This window comes from Canis aureus, chromosome 2, assembly GCF_053574225.1.
Source record: "Canis aureus isolate CA01 chromosome 2, VMU_Caureus_v.1.0, whole genome shotgun sequence".
Taxonomy (NCBI): Eukaryota; Metazoa; Chordata; class Mammalia; order Carnivora; family Canidae; genus Canis; species Canis aureus.
In genome coordinates this window covers 49,123,310-49,130,485 of record NC_135612.1, presented here as the reverse complement: position 1 = coordinate 49,130,485, position 7,176 = coordinate 49,123,310, and positions in this window count along the sequence as shown.

Here is a 7,176-nt window from a genome sequence, read left to right as displayed (position 1 = left end):
TATTTGCAAATGCAATTTGCTGTTGACATGTAACCATCTTGCATTTACACGCCTCTGGACTCCCATGGACTAGGCTAACATGCATTAGTAAAACATTATGGAGAAAGAGCTTTAACTACATTTGCAAAATGTACAGTAATTTTTAAGGTGGCTCTCAACTGTTGCTAAGTCAAGGCTGTTCATGGATTGTGTGTCATTGTCCCTTTAAATAAGACTCTCCTGCTCTTTGGGAAAAGGGGAATGATGTATATTTCTAATTATAATGTACCAGGCTCTTCCACACTCTGTTTCATTCCCCGCAGGTTACACTCTTTGCCAATATCTATTTAACTGTAGTGGTAACGGGAAAAACTTCCCAGTCTAATCTACTAGACATTCTTTGGCTCTCTTCCTCTTTAGTGGAAATGTATTTTTGCACTTGGGGTCATCTTTATATATGAGAAGGGGGCAAGGCTGGGAGAAAATTGGTATTAAAAATAGAGCCAAGTTCCAGACTCTTTCTCTAGAGCACATGGAAGATTCTGGCCTTTTATTATTCATGCTTAATGCCGATACCATTCCCCCCTGCTTCAAGAGCATGCCAAGGATCATTACAGCACCCTGGCTTCTTCTCGCCAGCTATTGGGATTGACGTCTGTTGTTTTCATTTTCCTCCCCCCACTCCCATCATACCTAGGTACCCCCATCATACCTAGCAGGACAGGTCAAGACAGATGGGGTGTCCATTCATCCGTAGGCTTGTTCCCCACTCCGATACTCTGACCACTTCTCTCACTTCACCCACCTCATATCCCCATGCCAAAGGCTGCCTCAGCCCCGGACATCACCTACCTCAAAGTTCACAATTCAGGGATGACATTTACAAATCAGTTAGCTCCCTAAATCAAAACTGAAAATATGCTCCCAACAAAGAATTCCTTTTAGGCAGAAAACTCAACTTTAATTGATAATGCCCCTGCTTGTAAATCTAATTCAAAAGTCACTGTAGTCATAGCATTCCAGAAGAGTTAAGAATATATTTTAAGGCAAATGAAAAAAAGAAAAAAAAAGAATATATTTTAAGGCAAATGAAAGCATTTTTTAAAAAAATCTTGGGTTTGACTACCTCATAACTTGTGCTGGGAGAAATAATTAGACGAACAAGAAAAGGAGAAAGAGCATTGGCTGCGGACTATCTATGCCAAGCACTGCACTAGATGATTCTGAACTCAGAATATCTCTTTTATTTGTTACCATCACCCTTAGGTAAATATAAAAATCCAGGGGCACCTGGGGGGCTTAGCCAGTTAAGCATCTGCCTTCAGCTCAGGTCATGACCTCACAATCTTGGGATTGAGCCCCATATTAGGCTCTGCACTCAGCGGGAAGTCTGCTTCTCCCTCACCCTCTGTGCACATACTGTCTTTCTCCCCCCCACCCCCACCTCAAATAAATAAATAAAATCTTTTAAAATCCACATTCTTGCAGTTGAGAATACTGAGCCTCAAGGAGGTCAAGTAACTTTTCTGAGATCACACACTCGAGTGCAAATTTAAACCCTGGCCAGGGGACCTCCAAAGTGCTGATTTTCCCCTGACTCCACACCGAGAGATCAGGTATTGGCCCAGGCCAGATGAAGGTGTAGAATAGGTTAAACCCAATGCTTAGATTAGGGGCAGTGCCCAAGCAACAGCAAGCTAACTAACAGAGAAAAGCCAAATGGCCAATAGATGTAGCAGATACATTTGGCAAGGCTCAAGGAAGCAGGAAAGAGGTTCCAGGGAGGTATAGAACAGGTTCAAGGAGAGTGATGTTCAGGACTAGAGCTTCCATATGTTTGGAAACTGGAGGGCAGGACAGAGAATAGACAGAGAACCAAACACTCAATCACTAGAACAGAGCCTCAGGATTTGGGAGGGACCTAGGCCAAGCTTGGCAAGATGCTGAGGTGCTAAGTAAACAGCCTGGGAACCCTGTATGCCTGGATCAAGGATGAGGCTGAGCCCTCAGGACTAGTCTCAGTTATCTTAGGTCACTGGTTGCCAAATTGTATAGATGTGAGGCTCATTGACCCTGTGAAGGCCTCAGGCAGAGCCCAAGTATGATCATATTTCAGTGAAGCCAACAGGATTACTGACTCCTTTCACATTCAGTAAGTCATCACATCACCCACTGAGCCACCAAATGCTCCTTTGGGCCCTTTGATTCTTCCATTCCTCTGTGAGCTAGTGTCACTGCACTACTGTGTAGCAGGCCAAGTTCTGCTCTGGGTGTAAAGAGATCACAGTTGGGTTCTGTGCTAGATATCTCAGGAACACAGCCCCCAGCTCTCCCTAATAGACCTTAGAATCTAGTAGAGAAAGATGGGACACACTTGGACTCGTAATGACATCAAGTCACATGTGATAAGGACCCCAGTAGGGGAGTGAAGAAGCAGCTGTCATGTAATGAGAGAAGGTACAGGACTTTTGGTGGCAGGAGGACAAAGGAGGGTAGCTGGTGGGATTTTCAGGAATGTAGGAATTTTGCTATAAGGATCACAAGGAGATGTGTGGGATCAGGAAGTAGAGGCTGCAGCACTGAGCTTCAGGATGGGGTGACTCTCCTCTACACGATGGAGTCAAAGCTTCTTGTTATCCATTCTGCCCACATCTGGCTTCAAAATGCCATACCCCTGATGACAAGTGATAAGGAGTATTTTTTCATGTTCTTGTTGGCCATGTGTAGGTCTTCTTTGGAGAAATGTCTGTTCATGTCTTCTGCCCATTTCTTGACTGGATTGTTTGTTTTTTGGGGAGTGGAGTTTGACAAGTTCTTTATATATCTTGGATACTAGCCCTTTATCTGATATGTCATTTGCAAATATCTTCTCCCATTCTGTAGGTTGCCAGGAGTGTCTCAAGGTTTGACTTCCTCTCTAATTTTTCCCCACTCAGTTTCCCTGCCTTTCCTTATGGTCCCTTTCACTATTTCTTATATTCCACATATGAGTGAACCATATGATATTGTGTTTCTCTGATTGGCTTATTTCACCCAGCATAATACTTTCCAGATCCACCCATGTCGATGTAAATGGTAGGCATTCATCCTTTCTGATGGCTGAGTAATCTTCCATTGTATATATATACCACATCTTCTTTATCCAATCATCTGTGGAAGGACATCGTGGCTCCTTCCACAGTTTGGCTATTGTGGACATTGCTGCTATGAACATTGGGGTGCAGTTGTCCTGTAGTTTCACTACATCAGTATCTTTGGGGTAAATACCCAGTAGTGCAATTGCTGAATCATAGGGTAGCTCTATTTTTAACTTCTTGAGGAATCTCCACACTGTTTTCCAGAGGGCTGCACCAGCTTGCATTCTTACCAACAGTGTAAGAAGGTTCCGCTTTCTTCACATCCTTGCCAACCTTTATTGTTGTCAGTCTTATTAATTTTAGCTATTCTCACTGGTGTAAAGTGGTATCTCATTAGGGTTGCCGAAGGGTAGGTGGGGGAGGTAGCTGGGTGACTGACAAGCATTAAAGAAGTTACGTGCTGTGATGAGCACTGGATGTTTGACCGTATGTTGGCAAATTGCATTTAAATAAAAAGCTAAATAAAATAAAATAAAATTCTCAGAACCTATTAAGAAAATGCCATACCCCATTCTCCCTATTTTTCCAATGTTTTGTATATGCTCTGTCCCTAAAGATCACTGACAATTTTTTCACCATGAAGTAGTCCAAGAGCAGATCTCTCGGGCTTGGCTTCATTGTTGAATCCCCTTTCCCTTGAGCATATAGGGTGATGTGCTAGAGTTAGCAGGCCTTTCTTCATCAAAACATATCTCCCAAAAGAGGGGGTGGAAAACCAGGTTGTTCTCCAGACCATATTTGAAATATGCATATGACAGCTTGCTATTATCTAGTAGGAAATCTTTATTAAGCAAAACAATCATTTGGAACACAAATAATCCCCCCCTATGTGTCTATTTCCTAAGTATGAATTCTGCAGAGGGCAAGTTTTCTTGCCTCCATATTTGTGGGTTCTTTGGGTATGTATTTTCATGAAAGCTTGACATAACTTAAAATTGTCTTTCTCTTCAAATTGTATGAGAATCTTCAGATCAAAGATTTTTATTTTTTAAACTCATTTTCTCAAAGAGTCCTGAATAGTGATACTCTATAAGACTTGTATGGCCTGGCTTGCTCCATAATGGTCTCAATAGGCTCAGGGACAACCTCAGGGGTGGGCAAGTGGCTTATTCTGTGTGGATGCTGTCCTCTGGCTGCACAGAAGGAGGCTGCAGGGAAGTTGGCCATTTTGGGGGGGCAATATGGTTCGGGTCTGTTCTGCAAGACCTCCATGATCTACTCATCTAAGGTACCAGAATCCTAAAGCCTAGGGCATTACATCATTTGGCTGAAGACCTCTCTCTTCAAAAGGAAGCAGCAGTGTAAAATAATAGAAAGAAAAATGACCCCCAAATCATGAAAGCTGAGCTCAAATAGCATCTTTGGTAACTAATAGCTGTGCGGGCAATGTACTAAATGTAACCTCTTTTAAGACTCTGTTTATTTTTATGATGAGATCAATAATACCTACTTCAAAAAGTTGTGAGCAAGAAATGAGTCTGGATAGAGTAAGCCCTTAGTGAGTGATGGCTGTATATAACATTCCTTCTTTGAATTTCAAAATTCTAATGAGAATGATTTTTAAGAAAAACTGAATCCATGCCCTTTTTAAAAAATGATTTCAAGTGTACAAAATAATATTTGGTTTGCTAAAAGGCTGACAAGTCAAAACATATGTCCATAAAATAGGCTTATGCACATATACTTATTATATGTCCAGATTCTATGTACCTAAGCATGCATAGGTAGACACACACACTCACCCACAGATACACAGATACATACCACACCTCAAATTAATTGCAAATGTCATAAGTATTTGGTTCCAGCATTAATTTCCAGCCTCTCCTCACTAAGGAATTATGATTGCTAAACTGAATTAATATCACTGTCTTATTATTGTAAACACACTTGCTGGCAAGAGTTTCCCCAGAGTTCATTAGTTACCAGTCCTTAAACTTGGCACTGGCTGGGTTGGACCTGTAGCTCCAGTTTACCTGGTTGCCGTGGAAAGAAACAAAGCAGAGTCCTTTGACAGGGCTAACAAGCCCCTTTAGGATTTGTGTCTGCCCTCAAACAAGAGATGGAATGCCACACCCAGCTCTGTGATTCTGGTAGAGGGGTAAGAAACATCTGCCACACCTCAGGGGTAACACCACACCCTGCTCTTCTGACTTATTTGGGTGTAAACCAGATCATATCACTAATGGAGTTTCCCTGTAATTACTCATGCAGTTATCTTTGTCCTGTGCAGAACTACCAGGTTTGGGGGTATTTGGAGTATGTGATATTCATTTATGTGTCTCACGGTCTAGCTGGCCTTGTGTAGTTCTTGGCACAGACTTGATTGGATGGATGGAAGGATGGATGGATGGATGGATGGATGGATGATGGACCGGTGGGTAAGCAGGTGGCACATTTGCTATTTTAGTTACCTATATCAACCTTGTTCCAGAGACACAGGAGAAGTTTTTTTTTTTTAAATAATCATTTACTCTATTTTTAAATGTTGTCAATTATCATCTCTTCCATGGCCAGAAGCTGAGTCTTTGGATGTTCTGTCACAAGTAGTTATGCTGCTCTGTGCCATATCTCTATATATCAACTTCTACCTCAAAGCCATGCTTCAAATGATCTTCTCACCCCCTACCACCACTACCACCCCCAGTCTTTCCCCTTGAAGGGGATTAGACTATGCCATCCCCAAATATGCCACTTTGACATAAGGGTTATTCTGAGCTGAAGACAACTGAGAAAAAGCAGATGCAGGAAAAGCTCTGCTCGCTCCCCCTATGTGCCTAGAAAGAGGGCATATACTTCTCTTTGAGGAGGCTTCCCCTCTCTCATGTCAGGAAGGGAAGAATGTTCTTTATCACCAGAAATGGAAACAGTACTGAGTCTGCACAAACAAAATCTTACTAAAAAACCCTTATCTTCCATTCATTTCTTCCCAAATATTTACCTCCTCAAAATGTATCTGCTACACATAGAAGCCCAAGCCCCCTTTCCTGTCCTAGACCAGGTCTATAAGTCCCCAGGTGTCAATGCCCTTGGGGGTCTTCACTTCTTTTCCATGGTTGCCTCTCTAGACATATAAAAGTCAACTTCAAATAAAATGTGTATGCCTCTTCACCTGTCTGTTGTCAGTTTGATTCACATATCTCAGCAAGAGAACATCAGAGAGTGGGAGAAAAGCTTTTTCTCTCCTAGAAAATTTATCTCTCTCCTGGTCTGATTTTGGACCACTGAGGCTCAGGATAAACTGTAACCTAGATGTCCTCAGAAGGCACTGGAAAGCTTATAAATGAGCACCTTTTCTAATCAATATACAAATACCTGAGAGGTTTACCTGCTTGAAAACACTTCTCTGATACTTGGAAGCAGTACGTCACAGCTGCCAGTTCAGAGTCCTTGAGAAAAATGCTTCCTCCTCCTTCACATCTCCTCTCCTTTCCTCTCCTTTCCTCTCCTCCCTGACAACACTTCCAGCTCTCTTCCTTTCTTTCTCCTCCCCCCTCCTTCCTCTCCATCACTCCTGAGGGTCCTGTTAGAGACGTCCAATTGTCTCTAGGATGTGCTACTATGCTGGCTGGAAGATCCCCTGCCCCGGGTGGATTTCCTCCTGAAAAAGTCATCCACCCTGATTTAACTTACTTAATGGCCCAATCCTTCCAAACCAACGTGACTGCTAAAAGTCACAATCTTTGATTAGCCTATTTTTGAACACCTCATAATGGTCAGCAAAAAATTAGGTAAGGAAGCTCCAACATCTAAAATCAATGCCTGGGGAACAGTCCCTCATTGTTTAAGTGTTAGCCACCTGCTAGTCCTTGAAGGATCTTCAGAAAACATCTTCAGCTATGGTCTGCTAAAGGGCACTGGGGAGTAGTTGGCATCTCCTGCCGTCCCCAACATCTTTGTGGCCACTGGCCTTATGTGGGCAGAACCTCAGAGCTTGGGACAGAAGCTAGAGCTCTCAAAATATCCCTGTGCTCCTGGATACCTCCCATCTGCCTTGTTATTAGATGAGCCCCAGTGCAGAAAATGAGTTGGTATTTGGGGTTCTCATTCTCCTCTATAT